Here is a 12116-nt window from a genome sequence, read left to right on the forward strand (position 1 = left end):
GCACCCTCACATATTCTCTCATATTTTTTCAAAATATTGTGCCATAGGCTAGATAGTTTTTAGTGAAAATAAGCAAATTGTGAGATTTTGCATTTGGGTGTTGCACTAGAGGTTTCAAGTATGAATTGTGTTGTGAATACTCCCCCTAAGTGCAGTACCACATGCATATCTCAAAAAACCAACAATTGCATAGTAAATAAAATTGAAGTACGAAAAGCTTAAAAGCTAGAACTTGTCAATTTGAGCCCGAGTTAAGCTTTTTTCACTCGCTTTGTTGGCGGTTTTCTAAACTAGGTTAGACAAGTCCTAGATGCAATACAAGAAGTTTAAATATGCAATGCAAACTTGATGTCACCATTTTATGCTTAAGTAAAATTTTTGAGATCAAGAATATTTAGCTCATTCGTCAACATGCAAAAGCAGGTTTCGTCTAAAGGCTTTGTGAAAAAATCCGCTAATTGATCTTCCAATCTTACTCCTTCTAATATTATATCTCCTTTTGTAACATGATCTCTAAGGAAGTGATGACGTATGTCAATTTGCTTGGTGCGACACTGTTGTAGATGATTATAAGCAATTTTAATAGTACTCTCATTATCACACAACAAAGGTACCTTTTCTAGAACTACACCATAGTCTAGAAGAGTATGTTTCATACAAAGAATTTGTATGCAACAAGCACCTGCGATAATGTATTCCGCTTTGGCGGTTGACAAGGAAACACTGTTTTGCTTTTTAGAAGTCCATGAAACTAGTGATCTTCCAAGTAAATGGTATCCTTCGGATGTACTTTTCCTATCAATTTTGCACCCGGCGTAATCCGAATCGGAATAGGCAATTAATTCAAAAGTAGCTCTTTTGGGATACCAAAGGCCAACACTTGGGGTGTGCTTAAGATACCTAAGAATTCTTGTAACAGCGCTAAGATGAGCTTTCTTAGGATTTGCTTGAAATCGAGCACACATACAGACACTAAACATAATATCAGGCCTAAATGCGGTAAGATACAATAAACTACCAATCATAGAACGGTAGAGAGTTTGATCAAACGGGTTATCTCCCTCGTCTAGGTCGAGATGTCCATTAGTAGGCATGAGTGTCTTGATTGGTTTGCACTTCTCCATTTTGAATCTTTTCAACAAGTCTTTGGTGTACTTCTCTTGTGAGAGGAAGTTGCCATCTTTCATTTGCTTGACTTGGAAGTCGAGGAAGAAGGTTAGCTCACCAATCATTGACATCTCGAACTCCCTCGACATCAACTCACCAAATTTCTTGCATTGACAATCATTTGTCGAGCAAAAGATTATATCATCAACATAAACTTGACAAATGAAAATACCACCGTTATGTTTCTTTGTGAATAGAGTGGTGTCGAAGGTCCCAATCTTGAAGCCCTTCTCAATGAGGAAGTCATGAAGACGCTCATACCAAGCCCTTGGAGCTTGCTTTAGACCATATAGCGCCTTGGACAACTTGTAAGCATGATTAGGATATATAGGCTCTTCAAACTCGGCGGGTTGCTCAACATATACTAGTTCATTTATGAAGCCATTTAAAAATGCACTTTTTACATCCATTTGATAAAGTTTTATATCATAGCAGGATGCATATGCAAGAAGGATACATATGGCTTCAAGTCGAGCAACAGGTGCAAAGGTCTCTCCAAAATCTAAACCTTTAACTTGAGAGAACCCCTTTGCAACAAGCCTTGCCTTGTTCCGCACAATTACACCTTGATCATCTTGTTTGTTTCGGAACACCTATTTTGTTCCAATGATTCTTGCATCTTGTGGAGGCTTCTCTAGGGTCCACACTTGATTCTGGGTGAAGTTGTTTAATTCTTCATGCATGGCATTCACTCAGTCTGGATCCTGTAGCGCCTCATCCATACATGTAGGCTCAATACAAGAAAAAAAGAGTGATGTTCAATAAATGAAGCATATCTTTGAGAACGAGTAATAACCCCTTGTGAAGACTCCCAATGATGAGATCTTGTGGATGTGGTTGTAGTAGTGATAAGTTTCTTGTTGGGGCGAAGGCAAAGACGCCACCCTTCGCTCGAGGCCTTCGCTGCAGCCGCTGGTCCGACGGAGGCAAAGCGGGCAGGGACACCCTTCGCAGGACTCGGCACTTTGACGAAGGCCTGCGGCGACGTCTTCACACGGCGCGGCCTCGTTCAGCCCCAAGGCCCACGTGTGATCTGGCCCATTGTAACGGGCCCCGCGTGGCCGCCTCTGTATTACGGGCCTAACTTGTAAAGGCACACTTGTAATTACAACTTGTAACCCTGCTTTATGGGAATATTCCGGGGATAAACCAGGCGTCTGAGGGCACATGCGTCCTTAACACAAGACGCTGGGCACTCAGACACCTATAAATACCCCCGCACAGTGCCCGTGAGAGGCTAGATCAACAGAGCTATTGCCCCCGTGCACGTAACCCTGTTGTTGCCATTGTTCACCCTCGTTGGCCCACTTGCAGCAGAGAGCAAGTGCCAACATTTGGCGCCCACCGTTCGTGCCACGACAAAACCACCCGCGATGGCACCCAAGAGAGCTAACCCCAAGGCTGACGAGGCTGCGAAGGCAGCACTGCTGGCCGCAAGAAAGGGCAAGGCCCTCGCCCTCACCCAATCCACCCACCAAGAGCCCTTTGAAGACAACGTTCCCCACACCGGCGAAGACGACGCCTTCCGCACCTGCGGAACCGAAGGACAGTCGCAGCCGCCCCCAGGCTTCGCCCCACTGGAAGGCGCCGACCTCACCGAGGACGGTGAGGCCCTCGGCGTCTCAACAGAAGAACAGCTGCAGCTGCGCGCCCTGCGCCTCAGGAACCGCAATCTCCAGAGGCAGAAAGAGATACTGGAGGCCAAGCGCCAGCGTGTTTCCGCATTAGCCAAAGTGCAGCAAATGATACGCGACGAGGAGCAGAAAGCCCAGGACCTCGAGCGCGAGATCGCGCTGATGCAGCGCGAAGGCCACCTCGGTTTACAGCAAGAGCCACCCCTCCAACAACGCGCTCAGCCGGAGGACATGCGTGAAGGCTACCTCGGCCGGCAGCATGGCCAACCCCTGCAGCACCGGACGCAGCCGGAGAACCCGCATTTCCCCCAGCATGACTACGCCCCCCAGCACGGCGCGCCATTCCAAGGGGTCAACTACCTCGACGAGCGAAGTCCCCTGGCGCCACACCTGCAAGTGACGCCTTGGCCAGCCAACTTTCGAGCGGGGGCATACCCCAAGTACAACGGCAGCACCGACCCGGCGCAATACATCATGAGTTACCAAGTCGCCGTTGCATCAGCCGGAGGGGACGACGCCACAATGGCAAAGTCTTTCATCATCGCCCTAGAGGGCCCAGCACTCACCTGGTTCACCAGATTGCCCCCGCTGTCCATTGATTCGTGGCGAAGTCTCAGGGACAAGTTCCTCCTCAACTTTCAAGGGTACCGTCCAGACACCGACGCTTTGGCCGAGCTCTCGCTTTGCAAACAGCTGGAAAAGGAGACTCTGCGGGAGTATTACCGCAAGTTCTTAACACTCAAGTCACAGCTGCCCTCTGTCGACGATCAGATCGCTATCCACTACGCCATCAATGGCCTTCGGGCCGGCGTCCTCTACAGCCATTGTATCAGAGATCCACCCAAGAGCTTGCAGGAGCTATATCAGCTCTTCGAAAAATATGCCAAATCCGAAGAGCTCCACCAGCGCAAGGTCGAGTCGCAACGGAAACCCAACAGTCAGACTCCGCAGTCCAGCCGCACGTGGACAAGGACTTCGCAGCCAGACTCCAGTCGAGACGGCCGCAGTCAGCAGCAAGTCCACAACATCGTCAACCAACAGCCTGCTGCTGACCCCCCCTCGCCGCCAGGAATATCCCCCCCAGGGCCGCGGAAATGGAACTCGCGGCAGGGGTCGAGGGCGGGCGCAGCAGCCGCCGCGCCGGTTCTATTGCCTTTTCCACGGCGAAGACTGTGCCCACCAGACCAAAGACTGCCCCGAGACGAAGGCCACCAGAGACAGAATGGCGAGGGCGCAGCCAGCCGACAATCCCAGAATTGTCGCGCATAACTACCAGCCACCCCCTCCACCATACGTCCACGCCCCCGCTCCGCATCCACCGCACCACGCTTACCAACATCATCAGGAAGTACAAATCGTACCTCCTCCACCCCCACCACCACACCAGCAACACCAAAACATTCCCCATGCCCCAAAGCAAGAAGACTTCGCCGATCAACCATATCGCGGAGTCATTCACATGATAACAGGGGGGTCAAGCACCGACTTCGACACCAAGCGGCAGAAGCGGGACCACTACCGCAGCATCAACCATGTCGCCGTCACTGGCCCAGTCGTGCAGACGAAGTGGTCCCACATACCGCTAACCTTCGACGCGCGAGACGTCGACCTGCGCAGCGCCCCCCACATCGACGCAATGGTCATCAACTGCAGCGTGGCAGGCTGGGACTTACACAAAGTCCTTGTCGACAACGGCAGTCAGGCGGACATCATCTTCCTCCACGCCTTCGACCGCATGGGTATAAGCCACAGCTTGCTGAAGCCTTCGGACAACCCGTTGTATGGTTTCGGCGGCAAGGGCACCTTTCCAGTTGGCAAGATAGAGTTGCCCCTCTCCTTCGGTGTAGCACCCAATGCCCGAAGTGAGCAAATAACCTTCGACATTGTCGACATGGTATATCCATACAACGCCATCATGGGCCGAGGCTCCATCAACAAATTCGAAGCCGCCATCCACGGGTTGTACCTATGTATGAAGATACCAGGCCCGCTGGGCGCCATCACAATCTACGGCAACCAGCAGACGGCGCGCAACATAGAGCGGGACTTCGTGCCCGGTCAGAGAAATGTACAGTCTCACGACCCAGCGCGAAGTCCCTGCGCCGGCTAGCCCAACCGACAAGCAGCACGACAAGGCACAGTTGCAGTGCCAAGACGGGACCAAGACTGTCCCCCTCGATCAGGCCACGCCCAAGCAGACTGTAACTATCAGCGAAGACCTCACCTCACTTGAAGAAGAGAAACTTCTCTGCTGCCTGGCCAAGAATAAAGATGTCTTCGCCTGGTCTGCCCTCGATCTGGTCGGAGTCAGCCGAGCCATAATCGAACACAGCTTGGGGATTGACCCTTCGGTGCGACCCAAAAAGCAGAAGCTTCGCAAGATGTCAGACGAAAAGACAGAAGCCGCCAAGGCGGAGGTGCATCGCCTCCTGGAGGCTAAATTCATCGAGCCAGTGGCTTACCCCACGTGGCTCTCCAATGTTGTGATGGTGCAGAAGAAAAGCGGAAAATGGCGCATGTGCATAGACTTCACCAGTCTCAATAAGTCCTGCCCAAAGGACAATTTCCCGTTGCCACGGATCGACAAAATAGTCGATAGCGCGGCCGGATGCGAGGTCATGTCCCTCCTCGACTGCTTCTCCGGCTATCACCAGATATACATGAAGGAGGAAGACAAGGCTAGCACCAGCTTTATAACACCCTTCGGCACTTATTGCTTTGTCAGAATGCCGGAGGGTCTCAAGAATGCCGGGTCCACCTTCTCCAGACTCACCAAAACGGTGCTCGAAGGGCAGGTCGGCAGAAATGTATTCACATATGTGGACGACATCGTCGTCGCCAGCAAAAATAAGGAGGACCACCTCGCCGACCTGGCGGAAACATTCGCGAACATGCGAGATGCACGACTCCGCCTAAACCCGGAAAAGTGCGTTTTCGGTGTTCGCCAGGGCAAGATATTGGGCTACCTGGTGTCCCGCCGAGGCATCGAGGCCAACCCAACCAAGATCAAGGCCATCGTCGATATGTCGCCTCCGCAGTCCGCCAGGGACGTCCAGCGCCTGACAGGCAGGATGGCCGCCCTCAATAGATTCATCTCCAGGTCCGCCGAGCGAAGTCTCCCCTTCCTCAAAACACTCCGCGGCGCGAAGGACTTCGCTTGGGGACCGGAGCAAGCAGCGGCCTTCGCCTCATTAAAACAGTACCTGGCGGAGCTGGCCATCCTCACAAGTCCAGACTCCTCGCTCCCCTTATTGCTCTATGTCGCGGCTTCGCCGCACGCGGTCAGCGCGGCACTAGTACAGGAGCAGACAGTCGAAGGCGCAGTCAGACAGTGCCCTGTTTATTACGTCTCCGAAGTCCTGACACCATCCAAATGCAACATGACAGAGCTGGAGAAGATTGCTTACGCAGTTGTTATGTCCTCGCGCAAGCTGCGCCACTATTTTGAAGCATTCAAGGTCCGAGTCACCTCAGACAGGGGGCTCGGCGAGCTATTCAGGAACCCGGAGGCATCAGTGAGAATTGCCAAGTGGGCAGCCGAGCTCTCCGGCTACCACATTAGTTTCGAGCCCAGGACAGCCATCAAATCGCAAGTCCTGGCAGACTTCGTCGTCGACTGGACCGGGCCAGTAACACAGCCGGACCCATCCGCAGAAAAGGTCTGGTCTATCCATTGCGACGGTGCATGGTGTCACGCGGGGGCAGGCGTCGCTGCAGTAATCACCTCACCAGCCGGAGTCAAACACAGATATGCAGCACGCCTCAGCTTCGCTCTGGAATCCGACAAATGTACAAACAACATAGCAGAGTATGAAGCAGTCATCCTCGGTCTCCGCAAGCTAAGGGCCCTCGGAGTCACCACATGCATCATCAAAACAGACTCCAAGATAGTCGCCGGTCAGGTCGAAAAAGACTATGCAGCAAAAGACCCCGCGCTCATGCAATACCTTGCGGCTATCCGAAGTCTCGAGAGGCAGTTCAAGGGATTCACTCTACAGCATGTGGACAGGGCCAAGAATGAGGAGGCCGATGCATTAGCCAAGGCCGCCGCCAGGGGCGAGCCCCTGCCCTCCGACGTATTCTTTCACACCATCGGCACGCCAGCCGTCCGGAGCCCCGAAGGGCTCCAAATAACCAATGATAGCGAGGGCCACCGTATAGTCCACCTAATCATGACCGAAGACTGGCGGGCCCCAATAACCCTGTTTCTACAGGGATACTATCACCCAACCGACGTCAGTGAGGCGAAGCGCCTCGAACATCGGAGCCGGGACTTCGCACTAATCGAGGGCCAATTATACAAGAAGGGGGTCAGTCAGCCAATGCTTAAATGCGTCACCGAGACCGAAGGCATCCAAATCTTGCGCGAGGTCCACAGTGGCACGTGCGGCTCGCACGCGGGGCCAAGGGCCCTGGCTGCTAAGGTGATCCGACAAGGGTTTTACTGGCCTGCAATGATCTGCGCCGCAAATCGAGTCACAAGGTCCTGCGAAGCCTGCCAGAAGTTCTCTCCTCGGTCAGGCAACCCCTCGCAATACACAAAGCTGATCGCCCATACATGGCCTCTTCAGCGCTGGGGCCTGGACATTGTCGGGCCCTTGCCCACCGCTCAGGGGAACCTCAAGTTCGCCTTCGTAGCCGTCGAATACTTCACCAAGTGGATTGAAGCGAGGGCTGTGTCCACAATCACATCAAAGACTGCCCAAAAATTCTTTTGGCAGAACATTGTTTGCCGCTTCGGAGTACCGTCCGAGCTAACAGTTGACAACGGCAAGCAGTTTGACAATCAAGATTTCAAGGATTTTTGTTTTTCCATCGGCACCAAGCTAGCCTTCGCTTCAGTCTATCATCCGCAGTCCAACGGAGTCGTGGAGCGTGCCAACGGGAAAATCTTCACAGCTATCAAGAAGATGCTCCTCGACGAGAAAAAAGGCAGATGGACCGACTTGTTACCGGAGGCAGTCTGGGCGCTAAACACAACTGAGTGCAGGGCGACCGGGTTCACTCCCTTCCGCCTTCTATACGGATCGGAGGCAATGACCCCGCAAGAAATAAAACATGGGTCTCCGTGCACAGCTCCGTCAGCCACCCCTGACGTGGATGAGCCAACCTCCAAAGATCTCATTGACGGAGACCGGGTCTTCGCCCTGCAGGCCTTAAACAAATACCAAGCCCAGACCAAAGCATGGCGCGACCGCGCAGTCATCCCAAAGGAGTTCAGCGCGGGGGACCTCGTACTCATCCGAACAGCTCGGACGGAGTCCAAGGGCAAGTTGGAGCCCAAGTGGGAGGGCCCCTTCATAGTCAAAACAAAAGCTTCCCCCAGCGCTTACAGGCTCGCAACGCCAGATGGCGAGGACCTGGAGCACTCCTGGAACATTGACAACCTTCGTAAATTTTTTGTTTAATTCCTAGGGCTGAGTTCGCCCTTGTAATTCACCGCAAACAATCTTGTACCGGCCCGCACTCTTTTCCTCCCGGGGGGTGAGGTTTTTAACGAGGCGGAGCCATGTAACATATGTGACAAAAATCCCCCGCAAAAGCATGTGTCGAAAAAAGACCGCGACAACGGTCTTCGGCATTCGACCAATCCGAAGTCACCGCGAGGCTAAGCGCTAGACACCCTCGCGTGCGACCTATCCGCGCAGAAGTCGCCTAAGGGTGCAGCCGGACTTAGCACAACAAGTGCGCAAAAATCAAAGTCTATCGCGAAGACTATCCGCGCAGAAGTCGCCTAAGGGTGCAGCCGGACTTAGCACAACAAGTGCGCAAAAATCAAAGTCTATCGCGAAGACTATCCGCGCAGAAGTCGCCTAAGGGTGCAGCCGGACTTAGCACAAGTGCGCAAAAATCAAAGTCTATCGCGAAGACTATCCGCGCAGAAGTCGCCTAAGGGTGCAGCCGGACTTAGCACAACAAGTGCGCAAAAATCAAAGTCTATCGCGAAGACTATCCGCGCAGAAGTCGCCTAAGGGTGCAGCCGGACTTAGCACAACAAGTGCGCAAGAATCGAAGTCTATAGCGAAGACTATCCACGCAGAAGTCGCCTAAGGGTGCAGCCGGACTTAGCACAACAAGTGCGCAAGAATCGAAGTCTATAGCGAAGACTAACCGCGCAGAAGTCGCCCAAGGGTGCAGCCGGACTTAGCACAACAAGTGCGCAAAAATCAAAGTCTATCACGAAGACTTTTCGCACAGAAGTCGCCTAAAAGGCGCAGCCGGAGCCTATCGCAAAAACCGCCCAAGGGCGCAGCCGACCCAGTATGGCAAAAGCAGAAACGACAGCAAGACCAGTTATAATCACACTGGCACAGCACAATCAATCACACCAGTCAAAGTACACAGCGCCCTCGCAGGCACAAGCACGCGAGGGCACACTACTCCATTTTACAAGCCCTTGCACATACACAAGCGAGGGCACCACGCCCTACATCGGCTCAACTTTAGGAATAATCCCCATCTCTCTATAATTAAATAACATTATCCTAAGCTCCTCACCCGCAAAAAGGCTTCGCAGCTCCCCTTCCCCCACACCCGAGGCGGCCGGCAAAGACAGCAGCTCCTGCCGACCAACCCTACTAACGCGAAGCCGAGCCCCTTCCTCCGCACTAATCCTACGCTTCGCAACCGCCCTTCGTCGTCGGTGCCCGGTGCTAGGACCGGGCACGCCTGGCGCGTCCGCAGCATGTGGCGCAGCCTCCGCCGTAGCCACGTCCAGGGCCGCAAAATAGTCCAAGTCCTCCTCCGACGACTCCTCGGTCCACTCAACCGAGCTCCCAGAGTCAGTAAAATCAAAAAACTCAGAAACAGACCCACCACATTCATTTCCACCTTCCGCGGTCGAAGCCGCCAAAAACCCAGTAGTAGCGGTTGCGTGCGCAGGCCCAAAATCTTGAACCTGCGCAGCAACCAAAATTCAGTACATAATCCAAAAATCCCTCAACCCTAAACACCACCTACGCCACCTGCGAAGGCCCTGCCGCTGCGGGAGCCTCCGCCTCCGCCTCCGCCGCTGCCTCCGCTGGATCTTCAGCGCTCGGCACAGCAGCTGCGGGGGCATCAGATGCGCTTTCGGCCACCCTTGGGAGAAGGCCTTCGCCGGCCGCAGCAGGTACAAGGGCGCCTGGTGCATCTTCCGCGGTCACCGGGGTCAGTCCCGGGGCGACTCCAGTGGCGGCCTCCGCAGGGGTGGTCTCCGGCTCAGGCGGCGCGTTGTTCAGCGCCCCAAAATCGTCCACCCGCTCGCCGCGCTCCGCCTAAGACAAAACGCACAAAAATTCAGCAAACACACGCACAGACCGCATCCAGCAAGCACCGAGTAAACGACAACGTTACCTGAGCCCTCGCGGCCTCGGCCCGCGCCCGGACCACCTCTCGACCGTATGAACCCCACATCCGGTCATAGAGGGCCCCGGCGGACTCCTTCACCACGGGGTCTTCGACCTCAAAGATATCTCGCCCAAAATCCTCATCCACCTGGTCGAGGGCCTCATAGTGCCGGCAGCCTTCGCGAGAGAGCGCGTTCATCGCTGCCTCGCAGGTGACCAGGGAGGTGAACGACATCAACCCCGCCAAGACAGTGGGGAGCTCCTGCAGTTCCTCCTGCACCCACTCCAGACAGCGAAGTCCGGCCTCTCGCTCCGGCACCTCGAAGTCACCCGTCCGCACACCCAGCTCGCGATATGAAGTCATGAGCTGCGTGCGCGTCCGTTCGGCCTCCGCTCGCGCCGCGGCCTCGGCCCCCTCCGCGCGGCTCTCGAGGGCAGCAAGCCGCCGCTGCAGCTCTCCGGCGAGCTCCTTGGCGATATTGCCCTCCGCCCGCGCCAGCCTGGCCTCCGCCTGCGCAGACTGCTCCTTGGCAATGGCTTCGTTGGCCTCCCTTCTCTCCTCCATCAGCTGGCGCCGGAGGTCTGCCTTCTCCTTCTCAAGGGCGGCCACCTTCTCCGCCAGTTTGCGGCACTTGCTGTCGGAGGCCGACTTCTCACGGACAGCGTCCGCATGTTGCGTCCGAAGTCTCTCGACCTCGGCAGACAACGCCGCCGTTAGGGCCCCCGACGCAGTACGGCTGGTGAAGTCAGCCACCTGCAGAAAACACATAAGGCTCGTGTTAAAAAAAAAAATTATTATAGCTCGGCAGACCTGACTCAGCGCCTCCATCGCTCCTTTCAGCCGGCGGGTCGCCGCGTCCGCCTCGTCTCTGACCAGCGCGAGGGCAGTCACCTCGCCTCCAGCGCCAAGGGTCTCCGCCCCCGCCTTCGGCGCTGGCGCAGCCGTCGCAGCCGCCGCGCCAGGCACAACTAGAGCAAGCGGGACCTCGTCCAACCCTGCAACGCGTCAACAAATTAAAAAAAAAAGAAAAAGAAAAAAAATGCGTATACATATAGACTCACCCCCAAGATAATCCTCCACATCAATCTCGGTGCCGAAGTCGGCAACGCGTTTGCCGGGCGGCGGTAGCGATCGGGCCGCCTTCGCAGCCTCCGCCACTCCGCTGGCGGACGGCACCACCTTCGACAGCTTGGGGCCTCCGGCGCCCACCGTCGCCTCCGGCGCCTTGCCAGGCGCGGAGGCGCCCGCCTTCGCCGGCAATGGCGGCTTGCCTCCGCCGGAGGCCTCAGCCTTCGATGCTCCCCGCTGCCTTTTCGGCCAGGCTTCGTGAACCCTCACGGTCGCCTGGCGTTTCCGTGCCGCCACTTGGCGATCCTTGTCCATCACTGCCCACACAACATGACCGATATTTCGCCCATAAGGAAAAACTTTCCACCGACGAGCCATACGAGATGTAAAACAGTCCTCTTCATCCCAGGGGATAGGAATGTTTTTAGGCCAACAACCCCCGGTAACCCTCAGCATCCGAGCCGAAGACTCCCGGAGCTCGGGCGAAGACATCCTCTCCCCCGGGGCCGCACACGTCCTCATTAACTCTCTAGCGAAACTATCAGACACCCCAAGCCCTCCCATCGCAGTACCTAATTTTCTCTTTTTCGAAGAGGTGGCGGCCGCCAGCGCTGGGTCGCCTCCGGTCTCCACCACCGGTTTCTTCCCGCGGCGGTCTGCCTCGTCCTGACCAGGGTAGCCGTCGTACGGCAGTTGATTTAATTCAAAGACCCTGTTCAAGCGATTGTTTGACCCACGGATGTCAAAACTGCGCTGGCCTTCCGTCCTCGGCACGTAGCGCCCCACGAGTCGCACCGCCAAGTCCTCTGCATCACGCACAAAGGCGGCCGGGTCACGGTTCCGCAAACTCAGTGCGAAGGCAGGACTTTGCACCTCCCTTCCTCCATGAAAGGGCATCTGGCAAGGGCATACTTCGCC

This window comes from Zea mays, chromosome 9 (assembly GCF_902167145.1).
Source record: "Zea mays cultivar B73 chromosome 9, Zm-B73-REFERENCE-NAM-5.0, whole genome shotgun sequence".
Lineage (NCBI taxonomy): Eukaryota > Viridiplantae > Streptophyta > Magnoliopsida > Poales > Poaceae > Zea > Zea mays.